Here is a 21648-nt window from a genome sequence, read left to right as displayed (position 1 = left end):
TTTTTTTTTTTTTTTGTACCAGGGATTGAACTCGGGTCCTTGTGCTTACAAGGCAGGCCACCGAACCACTGAGATAAATCCCCGGCCCCATTATCTGATGATTTAACAGATTCCGACCAACAAGTTTCTACCTCCATATATTAAAATATCCACACACACACAAAAAAACATATCCACTATGTGCATACTTCTGTACAACCCCCTTTGTTTTGTAGCAGCAGTAAAAATACTCTGAAAGTCATTCCTATGCAACTTGTGAGAAACTGCTTTCTATGAATTTGCATTATTGAAGCAGCTGAACAAAATAATGTATGACATCTGGTAAGTATATGACAGTGCATAAGAAGCCAGGCCTAGCATGTGTATGACTCTCACAGCACTAACTCACTGAGACATTACAGTTTGATATATTTGGTCCTTTTACTGGTTTAAATAAGAAATTTGTTTGAAAAAGAGATTATAAAATATAAATGTCTGGGCCTGGGATTTACCTCAGTGGTTCTGTCACCTGCCTCACAAGTTCAATCCCCAGGATTATATATATTCAAATGTCTGATAGAAAACAAACCAAAATAGAAAAGAAAACTTGCGAGAAAATGAAATCTTAAAAAAAGAAGCCAATGGAATTAAAGTTACTTCTTACTGAATAAGGCACAGAGGATTTTAAGAGCCTGTCCAAGCCTCGCACCCTTCACATCCACCCTTCTGTGACCCCCACAGACTTCAACAAGAATTCATGGTTCTGTGTAACTCATCATCATCACCCTATCCACAAGTACAGTGCCTTTACAATATCCACATAAATTTCTAGATCTAAAGCCTTTTTCACAGTCAATCCTAGAGCGAAGATATTTTGTGAATGATCTCCCCAGGGCTTCTTAAAGCAAGGAATGCAAATTCCAGGTTGTAGACTGTGTGACTTGTAGAAGGGGATAACAGGAGTTACAAGACAAAGGTGGTAAGGCTTCCTAGTACATCTGTTGCACTTGATGTTAAATGTATGCAGAATTCTTTTTATGTTAAAATAAACATAAGAATAAATATAATGCCATCATATGTAATTTTAAAAGATAATAATAGAAAATTTGAGCTAATGAAAAGATAGTTGCTGTTAGGAGCCCCATCTATATAAAGATGTAGGTGTTTAATTTATCTCTGAAACTTCAGAGAGAAAGCCCTGCATTAAATTAAGGGTTCATAATTGAAGTTAGAAGCTAGAGATATGGCTTCTAATCTCTGTTCCAGGAATGATCATCTTAAAGCCATAAGAAATGGCACCTGTGTCCCCTCTATATGGCAGCAAAGATGAAAATCAATGCACTGATTTTTATTAAATAACTTCAGAGTTCTTGGCATTTCAAAGGACACCATGGGGTAAAGATGTATAACAAGAGTGCACAGTCTGTATCCTTTCAGAGAGTGCAACCTGTACCAACAACAGAAGCAAATCAATGACTAATCTGAAATGGTTGTCACATGAATGAAACATAAGAGGTTGCATTTTGAAGAGCAAAGTGCAATCATGTATTTTTTGTGGAATAAAGTTACTGTATAAATACTATGTGAAGATGGTTTTTATTATTTCCAGCAAGCTATACACAATCAGAAAAAGTTTTCAGATAATTGAATTTTTAGAAGATAAACATGCTTGAGAGATAGGAAATAATTCTTAAATGCTGACTGACAAGAGGTAAACTGGTAAGTTGAAGGTTTCTAAGATGCTAAGGGCTACACTTATAAAATGAAAGCCCCAAATGCATTAGTTTATGGAGGATGATAACAAATATTTTAATCCTCTTTTGGAAAGTATTTGTTTCTAATTTTACTTCTATGTACTTCTTTGAATTTTTGCTTTACAGTTTCTTTTTTAAATAAGAATCACACGATTATATGTAATTTACGAAGCACTTGCAGGTGTATTTTGGTAATTACCCCATAACAAAATAAAAAATTTAACAATAATCTGAGGACGTTATTAAAATTGTGGGTAATTTTGTCATTTCGTTAGTCTCCTTATCTAGTCACTAAATTCATTCCCTTTCTTTTGGATATGTTTGCTATATTCAACTGTACCACTTCCACCAAAGAAACACCTTGTAAAACACCTAGTGACAAACAAACATGGAATAAAGTGATACCACTACATTTTGCGTTGTCCATGATGGTTTTCTTCAAAATATGAAGAATCCTGGCATAGTCCAACATAAAATTTGCTGCCAAGTCATTAATGCTATGAGGCTTGTGGCTTAGACACACCAATGTAGCCTCAGTGGTAGGCTGGGCTCAGAAATTACCTGTCATAATAACATATATCATTAAATGTAAGCAATGAACTGTCCAAGACATGAGGAAATAAAAGAAGTTTGAATAAGACAAGTCAGGAAGAATTTAACAAATAGAAGTTAAAAACAAGAGTCTGGAAATATGACATATCTGCATTAGACTTCAAAATTTGCTTCTGGGTCTACCATAAGGAAGACATTGATAAATTAATATACTTGCCAGAGATCTCATTCGAATCCCTATCTTAGATTATTTGTTGAAGGATAAGTCTTTAGGTTTCTAATTACATAATTTTGAGGAAACAAATTACTGTTAGTAAGTCGCCAAACCTGAAGTAGTTATGGTAGCTGTAGAAACCTAATACCTCATCTAAACTACGTTCTTGATAGGATGACCATTTTTTTCCCTAAAGAGGTAAACCCACAGATGCTGGAAAACTTGCAAAAGAATCACAAAAATTAGTTTCTTTCTAGAATATATGCTAAAGAAAACTAATAGTTGGAACCAAATTGGACATTATTATTAGGTCAACCTGTAGACAAAAGAAGAAAAGTATGTCACTAGATTATAGCAAAATAAGTATCTTTCACTTGTTTGTCAGAAATAAAATACTTTTTATCATAATAATGCTTATTTTGAAACAAAATTCCCACCTAAACTAAATCAAGACACCAAAGAGAGCCAAGATTAAAGTTGTAAGGGAAGTGTTGGAAGTACCCGTTAGGAAGTCTTATATGAACTTCTGTCTTCTTGAGAGCTCTGAGACCTATACAAACTCAGAATCTTTTGCTTCCACTTCATGAAATGTCCCTTAACCATTTCTTATGATGGTTTACAGAACACAAAATTGTAGAATTCCATGCATAAAAATTAACAAAAGATATATACTAAAATTTTCCTGGTCTTCAGCATTTTTTCTCGGCACACACTAATTCACATTTTTATTAAACTTCATAACCAAAAATATATCTGGTTAAAATGCAGTATACTGGGGTGGAGATATCTGATCTAAAATAAGGTGAGGTATGTTTGTAATTCACTTATAAAATGCCTAAATCGTATTTATTTAATTCTACTTTTAAGAAGTGTGAAGTGTAGCAACTTTATGGGGATAGTTACATTATCTTGTTAATAGTAGCACATGTACTGATGGACTTATAAAAATGCAATTCAGGAAAATAAAGGATTCTATAAAGTTATTATTGAGGGTCAGGAAATGAAAATTAACTTAAATAGTACCTAAATACTATCCACATACAATAACGCAATTATTAGAAAATAAAAACATCCATCTATTTTACAGTGGTTCTTTTGTATGTTATGTATGACGCCAGCTTCTTAAAGATGATTCAGTGAAAAAAATGTATAAACCAACTTATTAAAAAGGCTTGACAGGGCGGGGGATGTAACTCAGTGGCACCTGCCTTGCAGGCACACGATCCTGAGTTCAGTCCCTGGCACACACACACACAAAGGCTTGTCAGAAATGTCAGAAAATTCCTGGCAGTTTTGTAAGCATTTGGTCACTTTATAAAGGTCAGTGTTCATCAAAGCTTTTTACTGGACTGTTGCAAAGTGACACTGGTAAAATCTGAACATACTGTGTTTCCAATAAAATAGCACTGTAGGTTCTTGCCATAGTATTTTAGGCTGTATCCTAAACAAGATAGAGATATTTCATTTTAAGATTTTTTTTATGCTTTTCTATAAAGTAAAATGTTCATTTTTAGTAGAAACTACTGCTACTGTGCTCTAACAACCAAAAAAAAAAAAAAAAACTATAGCCCAGGATACTTCCAGTGTAGAAGGAGTCTGCATATATATTTAAAAACTGCTTCAGCCAGGGGGATTTAGCTCAGTGGCGACGCCCGCCTCACAAGCGCAAGGTCCAGAGTATGATCGCCGGTACCAACATAAATAAATAAATAAATGCTTCAGATTTATGATAAACATTTCATCAAGTTTGTAAAATTTATTCATCCACAAAATATTTCCTTATTATGCTGCTCAAAATTAGGTACATGTTTCATTAAGACAAACATGATAGGTTATATAATGATTAACATTTAAGCGAAAAGACCAACACAAATATGTGCGCTAAATTTTACTGACAGATATAATTTACAAAATGCCAAATTCCACCAAAAAACGTATAGACACTTCAGAAAAGATAAAGAGTATGATACTTTTTCAACAAATAGTGTTACCCTAGTGTTAGGTACTCATAGCAGAAAACCCACTACACTGCCAGACCTTACAGAAGAAACCGAAGGTGCATGTTCAGCAATTTCAATGACCGAGGCTACCTACGCAGCAGTACTCATAAATACTTGTAAGATAATGGCCACCACTGAGTAACTCTTGTAATTTTAGGGACAAAAGGTAAATTGTACTAATCTCTTGATGTCTTAATAAATTTAGTGTTAAAATATCTGAACAATTTTTTTTTTCCCTGAAGTGTGCATACATTATTTTTGGACTGTGTATTTCATAATAAACAAGCTGAAAGTGTCAATGTTTAGATAAATTACATAAACATAGATAAGTATATCCACATGCATACTATCACTGCAAATGTATAGGGTATTACTTTTTACTTTTTAAAACAATAAATATGATTTTAGAAATTTGGTTGTAAAAGTGTTCCCTAAAATAAATCCTTTTTCACATATTCCATCAAACAATCACAGATGTTTCCTCTTTAAGTAAAATAACCCAACAAGTAAAAATGTACAGTAATAAAAGTATTAAAAGTAGTGTCTATACTCCGCCTGCCTGGCAAGCACAAGGTCCCGAGTTCAATCCCCAACACCAAAAAAAAAAAAAAAAAAAAAAAAAAAAAAAAAAAAAAAAAAAAAAAAAAAAAAAAAAAAAAAAAAAAAAGTACTGTCTACTTCTTGGGAGCATGAAAATTTTGTAATGTTCAGTCTACTTTACCACGACTGCTAATAAACATAGTTGCCCTACTGAGTTTTATCACCTCTGTATGCAATACATAATAAGTAAAATCTCAACCTCAAATACTTTCATAAATAGACTATTCTAAATTCTGTGGCTTCTACTTTAAATTCCAGTAAGAAGTAGACTTAGTGCTCTGCCTTCTTTTTCCTCTTTGCATCATTTCACTATTAGCATCCAGACTAAAAGCCATATAACATGGGGTAAGGAAATACATTATTACACACAGAGAGGACTCTTTCATGACTTGCTGGACTACAATTTACATCTTATGAAGAATAAATTCTTATTCTGCTTTGTTATTTCATAAATTTTAACTCTTCATAGTGAATTTGCTCTCAGTTAATGATATTTGTATGTTGGAATTTTAAGATGCTTTTAATACCTAAGAATTTCAAATATTATATTATTAATTTGTAACTGACAAATCTCCATAATTCTAAGACCACTGCAAATTTCATGTATGGCATAATATTTATTTAAGATAATGTACCAATATAAAAATTCCAGTCTGGTAACCTTAATAGAAAAATTTAACATCCTATGCCTTTGTGAAAAACCACATAGTAGCTTAACTTGGTTTTTATATTAGAGATGTATTCTACTGTGCCACTACATATTTTAAATATATACATGTCATGTAAACAATGAAAATAATATCACAAACAAATTATTCTTTTTAACTTTAAGGCTACATAGAAAAGCAACTCCCCTTAGTGATTTATTTTAAACAGAAAGTATTTTTAGGCAGATCTTTTAAATCTCAGTAATTTCCTAGATTCCATTAAAAAAAACCCATCAAATAAAGCCCAAAATACAAACAAATTCACAGTGAAACAAAACAATGAAAGATGTATTTATACTCAAGCTTGTTCTGCTCAATTCTACTTCTAGTATTTGAACAAATCACATGTAACTTGCAAAGTACAAATTTGCAAGAAACACTTGCTGAGGCCATTAGCATAGCTGCAGGTCAAACAAGCAAATTACAAAAGAAATATATGTACAGGGGAAAAACAAAGCAAAAAATTAATGCAAATTAAAATTTTCATCCACTGAATGCCATCTGTGATACAAGTGGGGTGGCCATTATCCTCCTGCTTCAGCTTGACACAGATGACTGCATTGTGTGGGGAAGAACCAGAACCTGTGCTAACTACTGTGCGTCCTAGCCAATGGGGCTGTCAAAGTTTTCCACTTTACTGTGCAACTTCTGGGTATGATTTTGTTAACCAGAAACAGAAGCTGAATGTATCAAGGGCTGACTATGATGATATTCATGGAAAAAGTAGGGTAGTAAAAATGCTGATGTTAAGAGATAGATTCTCATTCAATTAAAGTAGTAGCACTGCATAAAATGCAAGTATGTGAGCTAATAAAATTTCAAATTATACAGGCTGAAACACTAAACTATACAAGCACATTCCTAATAAATGATTGCATCTGCACTTTAGATTCGGAGCACTCACACTGAATTTTAAGATTTTTCACTTATGATCTTTTGACTATATCAGGGTTTCTAATCACTTTAATCTCAGTTTCCTAATCTACAACCTGGGGACAATGATGCTTATTCTTCCCCACTTACCAGATGACTCTAAAAACTCAATAATTTAGTCTGATTACATTGCATCTGACAAAATACATGATAGCTAATTCTTCATCTCAAACTATGTGAACACCACTATGATTATTCTCCAACAAATATTTTGAACTATAAGCTTCTACAACAGTAAATAATTGCTGCTACTACAGAACCACCACGGACATTTATGCAGTCAAGAACAATGTTAATTTATTCACTTAAACAATGTGTTTATTCTATAAAATGCAGTACTACTCAGCCATAAAAAAATGAGATTAGAGTCATTCATAGGAAAATGGATGCATATTGAGGATATACTCCTAAGTGAAATAAATAAGTCACACATGTGTAAATACTGAATAGTTTCTTTAGTGTGAAAAACTATAACTGTACATAAGATCCTAATGGTACAATTGACAATGTGAAATGGAAAGAAAAGGGCTAAAGGTGTAGGGGAACTGGGCAGGGTAGGGGAAAGGAAATAAGGGAAAAGAAAAAATATGAGACGATGAAAAAATGGAAATAAAGTGTTTGTAAATAGGGAAGGGAGGAGGGGTGAATTGAGGGCAGGGACAAGGGGGAAAAAAGGAAAACCAGATGTGGCATGTAAAGGTACAAGATTCCAATGATGAAAGTAACTAGTGTATACCTAAAATGTACCAATAAACTCAATGAGAAAAAAAATAATTAAAGGATAATTTAAGCCCAAAATAAATGAATAGAAAACTATAGGAGCTACTGGATAATTTAGGTCAAAATATACTTTCATATAAAATGTTTACATAAATGATATAGAATTTTTTCTTGTATATAAAAAGTTATCCCATATTTTCATTTGTATTGAGTTTATTGGTACATTTTAGGTATAGAATATAGTTACATTCATATTGGGATCTTGTACCTTTACATGATAGGTCTTTGTTCTCATTTTTTCCCCTTGTCCCTGCCCTCCCTCCATCCCCCCCGCTCCCCATTTACACTTTATTTTCATTGTTTATTTTCTCATATTTTTCTTTTCCCTTATTTCCTTTCCCCTACCCTCCACTTTCCCTACACCTTTAACACTTTTCTTCCTATTTCACATTGTCAATTATACCATTAGGATATTATATACAATTATAGTTTTTCACACCACAGAAACTATTCAGTATTTACATGTGTATGATTTATTTATTTCACTTAGGAGTATATCCTCAATATGTATCCATTTTCCTATGAATGAATGAAATAGCTCAGTCTTTTTTTTTTTTTTTTTTTTGAGACAGGGTCTCACTAGGTAGTTGAGACTGACCTGGAACTCACTATGTAGCCCAGGCTGGTCTTGAACTCACAGTGATCCTCCTGCCTCAGCCTCCCAAGTGCTGGGATTACAGAAGTGCGCCACCATGCCTGGCTCAAATTTCTCATTCTTTATGGCTGAATAGTATTCCATTTTATAGAAAAACTGCATCTTCTTTATCCAGTTTCCAACTGATGGGCAAATGGGCTGTTTCTAAGTTTTAGCTATTACGACTGTCCTGCTATAACAATTCCCAATTTGAAACTATACTACAAAGCCATTGTGATAAAAACAGCATGGCACTGGCAAAGAACCAGACCTGAGGATCAGTGGAACAGACTGGAAAATACAAAAACAACTCCAGATGTACTCAGCTATCTCATCTTTCACAAAGGAGCTGACCATTCTCACTGGAGGCAAGACAATCTCTTTAGCAAATGTTAGAAAAACTGGGTTTCAACCTGCCAAAGATTAAAACTAGACCCTTACCTTTCACCATGCACTAAACTAAAATCCAAATGGATTAAAAATTTAAATATTAAAACAGAAACACTAAACTTGCTGGAAGATAAGTTAGGCAGAACTCTTGAAGACAGTGGCATAAGAAAAGACTTTATGAACAAAAACACAGAAGCATGGGAAGTAGCACAAAGAATCAATGGGGATCTCATGTTATTAAAAAGCTTCCACATGGCAAAAGAAACCATCAACAGTACTAAAAGACAACCTACAATGTGGGAAAAAATTTTTGCCAGCTGCTCCTGAGACAAAGGGCTCTTATCTACAATATATAAAGAACTCAAAATATCACCTTAATTTTAGAAAAAAGAAAAACAAATAATCTTTTGTATGCCCTTTCTCTTACCTTTATGCAAGATAGTAAAAAAGGAGACACAATTAAGAAGGATGTATATTTTTTCAGGAAAACTATAAATTAAAATTCTTTATCTTACCCCTTTTTCCCCATATTGATTTTAATATTACTTTTTAGGTCCTGATTTTTACATATAAATTTCTATCTTAGTTCCTTCTTTAGTCAAATACAGTATATATGTCATATTTCACTGGACCTAACGGAGTCCAAATTCTATGGACATTTATCAAGCTCAATGAAGTCTCATAGGATCTGTAATTCCTGACCCACAGGATATTAAAGGAAGATCCTAAACTTAGGCTCATGATCAATGAATATAGCAAAAAACTTTGATCCTCATTTTGCATCTTATCTGGAAAGCATCAAGGATATTTATTCATAAGTACTTATTACCCACACCTTTAACTTCAAATCCCAAACACTGTAAAGGTGATTCTCAACTGCTGAGTTGGTTATTAACCAAATAAATGTATTTCTTTTCCGATTCTGTTGGAGACAAATAAATACTCCAGTAAGAGTTATATAAAAGTTACTAAAAAGGACATGAAGTTTCAGCTTATGTGCAACATATTAAAAACTCAGATTTTCTGTTTATCATTAATTTTTTCTCTTCTATTTAAGAAATCTAGACTTGAAAAATATAGTTAATTCCTATCTCAGAGATAAAACATAGATTCACAACTATATTTGTCTGAAAATTCTTCTCTGTGATTTTGTTTAGGAGCTATTTCTAAATTATTTGAGCCGAGAAATCACAAACTTGTTTTAAATTATTTAATATTTTCTGATTTTCCAACATAACTTATCTAATTCTTTATAGTGATCACCTTTTTGTTTATGCACTTTAGTAGTTTGCTTCTAATGTCACATATCTGTTTGCCAAGGCAATGTTTCTAGTTTGTGTGACTTTTCTTCTGCCTCTTTGAGGAAGCATAATTATGATACTTTTGCTCATAAAAATCTTCAGGAAATTCTTCCTGGTGTTGCTTAAACTTTAACATTTAATGATTATTAAATCTTCAAGTGGATTATGCCTGTGCTATGTTTTTAGTTCAACTATTCTTTACTGAAGGAACAACTACCAATTTTCTAGATCAGTTTAGCAGTTGAAAGAGATTGAAAGATAACTACTGACAGGTATATTAATGTACTAATATACTCAAGACTTAGAAAACATCAGAAAATAATTTGGTTGTCATAAGGTCCTGCAAATTAATGCATTAGATTAATGGACAAGAGAAGAGAGCTAGCTTACCCTCTGTCTATATCTTGCATTCCAATGAGAAAAAGATGGTTTTGCTATTCAGTTCAATTCCTCCACCATGTAGTCACAAATTTACAATGCTTTATAAATCTATAAATCCCCTCATTCTTTGCAGACTTTTATTTTTGTTTGCATTTTAGATATTATCCTTTATGTGCTATGTGCTGTATCATAATTATACATACAATGTTTACTTTTAAAGGATATGATGATACATTGTATTTTATAGTACATAGTCATCTGGAATTCTTCAAATGCTTTGAAATTTACAATATTTTTTAAAATTTAGAGTTCAGAGCACATTACTAAACACAAATATAAAATATCATATAATATATAACATAAATATATGAGTGTGTGTATATACAAATGTAGAATGTATAAAATGTCTTATTCCATGCTACATTTGTGGATATGCTATAAAAGGGGCTACAGATAGCAGAAGAACTAAATAAGGCAATGAGTCAAGAAACATTAACTGTCAAGTATTGCATTAATAAGGTATACAGACAATAAGGTTCATCTCACAAAAAACATTAACAATTTTAAAATTTAGAGCTAGAAATTATTCCCCCATTATTATTTTGGAATAGAGAAACCTCTATTTGAACACAAATAATTTATCACATTTTAATTGATAAAAAATATTCTTTGAGATGTGTTATGCTCTAACTTCCAACATTTGCTTAAATGCTTGATAACTTTATTTTGATGCTTGCTTTCCCTTAAAACTACACTCTTCTATAACTTCTAAATTTCATTTCATATCTTTCACACATTTATTAAAAAATGATTATTTCATTCTATCCAGCACTTGCCAGCTATTGGGGTGCATATTATAAAGTAATCAGATTATGTGTGAGTTTTATGCAAATATGACTTGTGGACTATTAAATAAAAGATGAAGGCAGTCATAGGCTGAGTTGAGCTGAGTTTTACAACAAAGATTCATCTTCACATAATGCAGTAGGAATTTTATAGACAAATACATTCATTAAAGCACCATTAAAGGGTCATATTTAAATGTGTATTTATTTTACCTAACTTTTTAAAATTCAAAATTTTATTCAACACAGAGAACACTTTATTATAGAAGTGGTTGGTATGGTTTCACATAAATATAAATAAGTTCACAATAAAGAAACAAGTCAAATGGAAAAAATAATGCATCACAGAACATGTCATTAAATACATAGTGTTTTTGGGGGGATTTTGTTGTTGCTGTAGTTGTTGTTGGTGGTGGTGTTTTCTGTTTTTTGTTTTTTGTTTTGTTTTGTTTTTTTGTACCAGGAATTGAACTCAGGACCTTGTGCTTGTGAGACAGGTGGTAGCACAAGTGAGCTATACTCCTGGGCCTATATAGTGTCTTTATTTATTTGTAAATACAATGTAAATATTTATCTACATGCATATGGTAATACATTTCCTTCTTCTACTGAACTACTTTAAAGTGAAGCATAAGAAATTGAATAATCTTTAGTAAACCTTGAACTCAACAAAGCAAAACACATTTCTGGCAAAGCCTGTGTTAACTAACACTTTCAGCAGAGTAGCTGGATACAAGGTCAACACTCAAAAATCAATAGACTTCTTGTACACAAATAAGACACTCACTGAGAAATTCTTGAAACAATTCCTTTCATAATAGCATCCAAAGAAATGAAGTATCTAGGAATCAATTAATGAAAGAAGCAAAACTCCTCTACACTGAAAACTACAGCACTCTGAAAAAAGAGATTGAAGAGGATATAAGAAAATGGAAAGATATCCCCTCCTCATGGGCAGGAAATATCAACATAGTGAAAATGACCATACCACCAATGCTGATATACAGATTCAATCCAATGCTAATTGAAATTCCAACACTATATTTCATAGAACTAGAAAAAATAATCCAAAAATTCACTTGGCACCAGAAGAGAACTAGAATAGCAAAAGCCATCCTAGGAACAGAGACATGGCAGCAGGTATAACAATTCCCAATTTGAAACTATACTACAAAGCCACTGTGATAAAACCAGCATGGTACTGGCAAAGAAAACGACCTGAGAATCAGTGGAATAGATTGGAAGATACAGAAACAACTCCAGAGTACTCAGCTATCTCATCTTTGACAAAGGAGCCAACCATCCTCACTGGTGGAAAGATAGCTTCTTTAATAAATGGTTTTGGAAAAACTGGATATCAACCTGCCAAAGATTAAAATTAGACCCCTATCTTTCACCATGCACTAAGCTAAAATCCAAGTGGATTAAAGATATAAATTTTAAAAAAGAGTCACTAAATTTGATGGAAGAAAAGCTAGGCAGAACTCTTGAGGACAATGGCATAGGAAAAGACTTTATGAACAAATCCTCCGTATCATGGGAACTAACAGAAAGAATCAACAACTGGGATCTCATCTTATTAAAAAGCTTCTGCATGGCAAAAGAGACCATCAACAGAACTAAAAGACAACCTACAATGTGGGAAAAATTTTACCAGCTGCTCTTCAGACAAAGGACTATTATCTAGAATATATAAAGAAATTTAAAAAATCAGCCCCCCCAAATATAAAGACCTAGTTTAAAAATGTGCATCTGAAATGAACAGATATTTCTCAGACAAAGAAGTAAAAGCATCAAGTAAATATATGAAAAAATGTTCCACGTCACTTGTAATTTGAGAGATGAAGATGAAAACAACACTGAGATTCCATCTCACCCCACAAAGAATAGCTGCAATCAAGAAATCAAACAATAACAAATGTTGGTGGGGTTGTGGGGAGAAAGGAACCCTTCTCCATTGTTGGTGGGAGTGCAGACTGGTGCAACCACTATGGAAATCAATATGGAGATACCTCAAAGAACTGGGACTAGAGGTTCCATTTGAACCAGCCATCCCTCTGCTGGGGTATCTTTCCAAAATAATTAAAAGAATCATACCACAGTGATATATGCACAACAATGTTTATAGTGGCACAGTTTGTAATAGCTAAAACGTGGAAACAGCCCATTTGCCCATCAGTTGGAAACTGGATTAAGAAGATGTGGTCTTTCTTTAAAATGGAATACTACTCAGCCATAAAGTATGAGAAATTAGACTCATTCATAGAAAATGGGTGCATATTGAGGATATACTCCCAAGTGAAATAAATAAGTCACACATGTGTAAATACCGAATCATTTCTCTGGTGTGAAAAACTATAATTGTACATAAGATGAAAATGAAAAAAAAGGAAATAAAGTATTTGTAAATAGGGAAGGGAGGAGGGGTGAAGGAAGGGCAGGAATAAGGGGGAATAATGAGAACCAAGACCTGTCATGTATAGGTACAAGACCCCAATGATGAATGTAACTGTACTGTACTGTATACTGAAAATGTACGAATAAACTCAATGAGAGAAAAAAAGAAATATTAAGTTACTTTTCAGCACAACTCCTGTCAAAACAATGAAGAGATCTAACAATTTAGTTTTGCAACATCTAGAAATACAAATAAAATAAGATGCATGTATGCAATCTTGGGCATTGTGTTTTCATTACACGTTAAATGTTTCACTGACTTGTGAAATATTTTGTCATTTTTTAGAAAGAAATAAAAATTCTGACTAATTGTTCATGTCTGATGAATTCAAATACAATTTTAACCCTTAAAGATTTTTATCTCATGTCTACGTGATTTAACAATCACAATGATATGAGTAGCTAATATTTTGGTTCATTTCAAAATGTCCATATTTGCATAAGAAATCAGAGAAGCTACTTTTTACATTTTATAGATGTAAAGAGGAAAACTCAGTGATGTTCTCTTCATTTTTATTATTATAGCGGGGCATAGCCCTTTAATCTTCAAACAAACTTTTTATCTTCCACAACTGCAAAAGATCTGACATTTAAATAACTTCATAATTCAGTTTTATATCTGATCTTCCTTAGTCAGTGCATCTTATTATTCGCTAAATTTTTAATCTATTAATAGCAAAAATATTTCCTAGACCATAGAGCAAACAAACAAGCAAACAAACTAAGATTCTAGCCTTTGAGGGAGGGACAAGGATAACCCTGGGAAGGAGATATAGGCCACACTAATCCTACTCTTTGAATACAAATGAAAAGCATCACTTCACTTTTTTGATAACACTTTTTGCTAAGGAAGGGCTTATGCAAAAATAACCAGATGCCAGCTTAATGCTAATTTAAACATAGTTCCTAGTTATATCCTTGACTTTTGGTGCCAACTACTTAACTAGAAGTTGGTATAAAAATACCACAGCTAACCATGTAATCCTTCTGCTTTTAAACAATCACTGGCTGTGTAATATGTATTAAATTATGAAAAAAAGTCTATAAACTGAGAATACCCTGCTACATTCTATTGAAAACACACTGGTAGAGAGGTAATAAAACAGGAATAGAGAAATAGAGTATTTTGACAAATTTTAAAACCAAAATTCAAATTTGTACCTTACTTAAAAATCAAAAGCAATGGGTTGGGAATTTAGCTCAGTGGTTCCACCACCTGCCTCTTAAGCCTAAGGGCACTAGGTCCTGAGTTCAACCTCCGGTACCAAAAAACAAACAAACAAACAAACAAAAACAGAAGCACTTAGTTGTAAGGTCAAAGATTTGAAATAGCATATGCCAACATATATACATAAATATAGCAGAAAACCAGCAGGATTGTAGTCTGTGTCTCATTCTCACAGCTGACATTTTAATGCTCATTAATTGAAATGTAGCAATACAAAGTCATGTATGATAGTCACAGAACCGATGGCATCCAATCCACACCTATTTGAATAGAAATAGCCTGCATCGTTTTATAAAATCACATTCAGAGGACAAAATAAAGTCTATCACTTTGACAAAGGAAAAACAACAAAAGGACTAAGACAACCTGTAAATTAGCTTAAATAAGTTACCTTTGGAAAGAAGCATTAATATATTATGCATTTACTGGTTGCTTCCACTTTGTGGAATGGAAACAAAATGCAAAGTGCTGTTATACCTGCCAATGTACAGAAGTAAAAAGAGTATTATTTAGTATAGGGTTTAGGATAATAATTATACAAATAGCAAGTACTCTGAACAATCAAGATAAATAAGTAAATAACTATAAATACATGATTTGGCTTTTCCTCTTTGAAATAATGAAGGAAATGTAGTCCCCCTTCATTGTGATTGCTTTGTAAATATTCAATAATTAATCCCAATAATACCTTTGTGAATGTGGATAGGTATTTTCTTTGTGTGTTCTACAAATAAAAACACTTAAGATAGTAATTGTATACATTTTAGAACTCTTTTTTTTCCCTTGGGGGTTTAAAAAGGGTGCTTTACCACTGTGTAGTTACTAAACATATAGTTATCATAATTCCCCTGTTAGGAATGTGAAGCTACTAATATAAATGTGATTGGATTTTTTAAATGAGGAAGAAATTTTATCATGCATTTATTTTCCCTAAAATCATCCTTATAGGCCAAATTCATTCAGACTAAGTGACAATAGCTGTAAGAATACAGAGTTTTGTTTTGTTTTGCTTTTAGGGCACTAAAATTTTGACTTCAATTTAAGTTCTAACATTTTCTAATCAGAACAGAAAGAAACAGAAAAGAGGCAATAGTAGGTTAAGGGTAATGTTAGATGAGTAGACATTTACTCAGAAAAAAAATAAATTGAGTTCCGGTTGTGGAACCATTAATCTAGATCTCTGGCAAATTACAGTGAGCAAATTCATGGATTCTACATTCTAGAGAAGGGAAATGTAATAAAAAAGTAAACTAGGTACTTAAGTTTTAAAAAATAAAATTATATGAAGTAAATACACCAGAGTAAAGAAGCAGAGTGAGGCTATAGGATGTGAAAACAGTGAGAGAGCAATATAACAAAGAGATGAAAGTCAAAAACCCAGGATGGTAGGTTTGGGTATATAGCTCAAGGGCACCGTGCCTGCCTGACAAGTGCAAGGTTCTGAGTTCAATTCCTGACACCTGGTTAAAAAAAAAAAAAAGATAGTAATAGAAAATGTTTCTTTAGTGTAAAGATTAAATAGCATAGCATATATAATGTGCATATAGTAATCTTTCAAATAGATTTTGTGAATTTTTTATTTGATAATTTTCTTTCTTTGCAAATTACTAACACAGTCTAAGCTTCAAATTACTACATATGGTCTATTTAATATATCTAGTGAAGTATACCACTCCTCCGATCCAAGAAAGTAATATCACAATGGTCTTCAACTCAGCTTGTACATGAAAAACAGGTAGGATCATTTTGTAAAAGACCAATACCCTGAAAGCCCTCCATACCCAACACAAGAATTCCATGGCTTGCCTAGAGAACAAACTCTACTTCCACATGCTCTCTAACACATCCACCTAGACAGGGCAGGAGCCCAGATGATTTGGGGCAAAACAGATAAAGCTGAAATGGGGCTCCCAAATGGGGCTGCTTGAAAGACAACAATAGTTCATTTATTGTGTATCATTATCTTTGGAGCAGTTACTTAGAAATCAAAAGATTCTCTCTTCAAAAGAAGAAACAGATCATCAGAAAACTTACTTTTCAATGAACTAATAGAAACTAGTAATATAAATGAAATAAATTAGCACACACACACACATATATATATATATAATATTTTTGAAATAATTAAATAAGCAATTCGTGGAAGATTCGAAACTACTCTCCACTTCCTATCTATCTTCCATTTTGCTCCCCATTTGCATACACTTTGAGTTTCTCACATAACAAAAATATATAAGCTTTGTGTCTTACTTATTTCACTTAACATTATGTTCTCAAGTTGCATCCATTTACCTAGAAATTCCTCAAGTTTATCTTTCTTCACGTCAGAGTAGTACTCCATTGTCTACAAATGCCACATTTTCTTTATCCATTTGTTTGTTGATGGGCGTATATGTTGTTTATAAGATCTATCTGTGATAAATCATACTGCTATAAACATGAGTATGGTACACCTGCATCCCTGTAATATGATAATTTTAACTCTTTCGGGAAGATACCTTGAAGGGTTATCTTCTAAATAAGGCCAGTTTAACTTTTCTTATAGTTACCTGCAAATGTTTGAGAAGAGAACCCATGATGAGGACTACTGAACAGTGAAGATGGAGGATGGTATGTATGTGTGTGCATATGTGGAAAGGAGAGGATCAACTTGCAATGGATAGACCAACGTGTATGTAGAAAAGAGCTGGTTCTGAGCACTGAAATTATGTTCACTACATTTTATAATTTCTTTAACTTTCAGTCATTCAGGAAATCAAACCACTCAGAAAGACAGAAAGAATAGTGCAGTTTTACAGCCAGCCCAGTCATTGTTTTTCCACAATAGGCACTTACTAATTCCTCTGATCTATTTTAGATTATTGCTAAGTGTATTTGACTTTCATCATCTTCAAGAAGTGTACTTTTTTTTCGGCCTCGGACAGATGATGATCTTTTAAGTAATGATTATAAAACAGCCTCTAATAAAAAATACATAAATTTTCATGATCTATAACAAATTTAAATATATGTTAAAATTAGTAACAGGATCCAATTATAATTTATTATTTTAATATATTTCAAACCCTTTAATATTTAGTGTCTTGAAATCCAATCATATCCATAATTTCTACCCCTTCCTTGTCTCAGAATATAGGAAGGAAGATACTCGAAGGCGGGAGTTGTCTCATGCTTCTTTTTTACACAGTACCTACATGTTAGTTAAAGTAAACTATAATCTATATGTACATCTTATGCAAAACACTCTGCTACGTTAATGTATGTTACACAAATAGGGCTTCTTTACAAAGACAGTATGTAGTTTGCGTGCAGGTGTCCAAAGCATTAAAGATACATTAAATAGAGCAATTTGACTCTATTCTGGTCTTTCAAAAGATTATGATAGTTGAAAAATGCACACAGTTATTTTATTGTTGTTGTGATTAAAAGCATAATGTATAAAGCAAAATTTTGGTTCATTAATTTTTTCATGATTTTTAGCTTTTCATTTTTTTCCAAAGATGTTTCCATTGTTTTACCCCAAAGAAATTTTAAAATATTATTTTAAATGCTCTTTCAGTTTGCTGAACACTCTGAAATGAACTGCATGGGTTTGTTTGTTCATTTGGTACCGGGGCGATTAAACTCAGGACCTTGCACTTGCAAGGCAGGCGGCAGTACCATGGAGCTAAATCCCAGCCCTGAAATGAACTGTTTTAAACCATGTATATCATGTGCAAACAATGATCCAGGTTTATTGTGCAAAGTAAGCAATGATTTCATTCATACTGGAATAAGTGGAATTTCTTAATTCTATCATACTGCCACCATGATTCATAAGAAGTACATAAAGACCCATCATAGATGTGAGAGAAAACTCTTCCATCTTCAGTAAGTAAAATGAAAAGTAATACCTGTATGTGCCTGGAGATTAGATAACCTGCCAGTTATAATGTGTCATTGTAAGTTCCCAAAATATGAATATGTAATTTTTGAGTGGCAAATTTCATAGCTTAGGGGGTACATTCTAGATTTCCAGTTCACAAGAAGGTATATGGAATTTAGAAAGGTTTTAGGGACCTGGGGACAGAGTAGAGCACATAGTTTAATGTTGTTTAATGTTATTCATAAGAGTATTTTCTTTCTTTCTTTCTTTTTTTTTTTTTTTGGTACTGGAGTTTGAACTCAGGTCTTTGTGCTTGTGAGGCAGGCAGCAGAACCACTGAGCTAAATCCCCGGCCTTTTTTGGTACCAGGGATCGAACTCGGGTCCTTGCGCTTGTGAAGCAGGAGGCACACTGAGCTAAATCTCTGGCCCTTCATAAGACTATTTCAATAAGTGACTCTAGAGCTATGGAGCTGTGGAATTAACAAAGATGCAAGTCTTTAAAGCCTGTGACCTAAACAGCCCCATTCACTGTGGGGTGTGGTTTGTCGGCATGTTGTGGGTAGCAGACATTGTATAAAAGGATGGCTTTTATTGCTGAAACTGACTGTATAACCCTTGAAAAAATGACATGACAGCCTTGAGCCAATTTTCAAATGCACTTTGCATTTCTGCAGTACTTCTTAGCACAGAGTTACAAAAGTGGGAGGAATACAATGCCTTATTGAGCTCCAAGAAAGAAATATTACATGTTCAAAGGAGAAAAGTTTGTCTTGATTGACCGGACCTGTCAATCAACAACATTTATTGAACCCCAACATGTGTAAAGATTTGTATTTGAAGAATACTGGCTCAAAGCAGGAGGTGAGAGACTTGGCTTTCAAGGACCTGCTAAAGGAGTGAAGACAAGAAATGAATTTGCAATGAAAGCATATTGTCAACTAGGCAGCCACAGTGTGCATGCCCACATAGCCAAAGTTATTCTTAATAGGTATTTGTTTTAACTAGGCTAACTACAGGAATATAGCCTTCATACTGTCCTCTAAGGAAAGAATTATTGTCCAGCTGCAAGAAATATCATACTTAACAACTGTAAGCTCTATTTGGTTTTGCTTCAGATTTCCAGATGAAGTCACCTTATTCTCACGACTGTCCCTATCCAATGACTAAGCAAGGCAGTGGCACAAAAGTCCCACCATGTCCTGCCTGGAGGGTTCCTCTAATGACAGTCTTTGCTCTACCAGAACCCATTGGGAGATCCGCAATGTGGCCTGGCATACCTGTTACACAATCCTATCCCCTCCCTTTCTTTAAAAAGATCTTTGCCACAGCTTTGCCAGCAAACCTTTTGAGTGCTAAATTCCATCTTTCTTTAAAGAAAATGAAAACCAACTTGCCACAGAAGTCTTTTACATTTTATTTATAATATTATTCAACACTTAATTAACAAACGACTGATACATGCTATATGTGAATAAACCTTGGAAACCTTTTGTGAACCAAGCCAGTCAGAAGATCATATGTTGCTTTATAACACTTTCATGAAACGCTCAGAAGAGATAAATATTTAGACAGAAAGTACATAAGTGGCTGCCAGTATTGGTGGTTATGCAGAAATGAAGAATAACTGCTAATGGATGTATGATATGATGGGGGTAAGAGAAATGTAAAATCAGGTTATGGTAATGGTAACAAAACTTAATGAATATTTAAAAAGTTATGGAAATACATACTTTGAGAATGTGAATTGCATATTACATGAATTATCTCAAATTTTTTAAAGCAACTGAAATATACTTTCTTGTTTTGTAAACAGATTATTCTCCTAATCGTAGCACTAGGTGACTGTGGGAGGGCATTTATCCTTTTACTGACAGCTGTCACTTCTCGTGTATAGAGCAGTTTAACTCTTCCAATTGGGAAAATTGAAACCAGATTTGTAAAATCATTCAGTTAAATTTAAATTCTATTCTAGGGTTTTACCCCAAGGTTGGACAACGTGGAAGGCTAAGAATTCTGAGAGCAGATGTTTACTCATTATTTAGGAAGTTTTGGGTTTCTATTGTTTTTCTTATTTTTCAGTTTTTTATTTTTCTTAGTATATGTTTACAATATATAATGATTTTATTCCTTGTACAAAGTCGGTATACTCACACACAGACACACACACACACACACACACACACACACACACACACACACACACACACATCTTAATCCTTTTCTTTCATCCACTTACTCTATTCTCCCTCCCTGCTCTCTCCATCTCTTGGTCCCCTTTCTTTCTCAAAAGATCCATCTCCTCTTTGTCTATTATCTACCTTTAATCTTCATTTTTTAATTTGAGTTTCTTATATAAGAGGAGCCATGTGTTATTTAGGTTTGTGTATTTTGATTAGGATATCAAGAGTGTCCAGATTCAATGGCAAATGAAGCTATAGAAAATTGCAATCTAATTTTATATGAAACTCTTCCTAACTCAGGATCTTGTGCTTGCAAGGCAGGTGCGTGCACCCCTAAGCTAAATCCCCTGCCATAAAACTCTTCCTTTTGAAGATGAATTGTCAAAAGTGCTAAATACTCCTCATTTAAACAAAATGGTTATGAGCCGCCAAGATCAGGGAAAAGAACACATGTTTACTGAAAGGATACAAAACTGAATCTACAACCGACAACCATCACATCATTTCTGTAGAATCTATGGAGAAACAGGTTCTTCAAACCTTTTTCTGCCTTGTGGTAAGTATATGTTCAGGATAAAGACTGTTAGTTCTTCTCAAAATCAACAATAGAGTAAGAAGATAGTTCTGTGAGATTGGTGACATGGATTGCCCTCAGAAAAATCAGGCATTTTATTCTCTACTTAACTGTGTATTTGGGAAGCTAACCAGCAGACCTGCATCTGAGAATACCGTACCTAAGAAGCAGAGAAAGAGGATTAGAGAGAGATAGTACACTTTAGTCAAGGCCTACTTTCCCATTTGTCATAGGAGGAGTACATGAGCTTCTGCTGAATCACATAGGTACAC

Source organism: Fukomys damarensis, unplaced genomic scaffold (genome assembly GCF_012274545.1).
Source record: "Fukomys damarensis isolate Sample0158 unplaced genomic scaffold, DMR_v1.0_HiC HiC_scaffold_12, whole genome shotgun sequence".
Taxonomy (NCBI): domain Eukaryota; kingdom Metazoa; phylum Chordata; class Mammalia; order Rodentia; family Bathyergidae; genus Fukomys; species Fukomys damarensis.
This window is presented reverse-complemented; position numbering follows the sequence as displayed.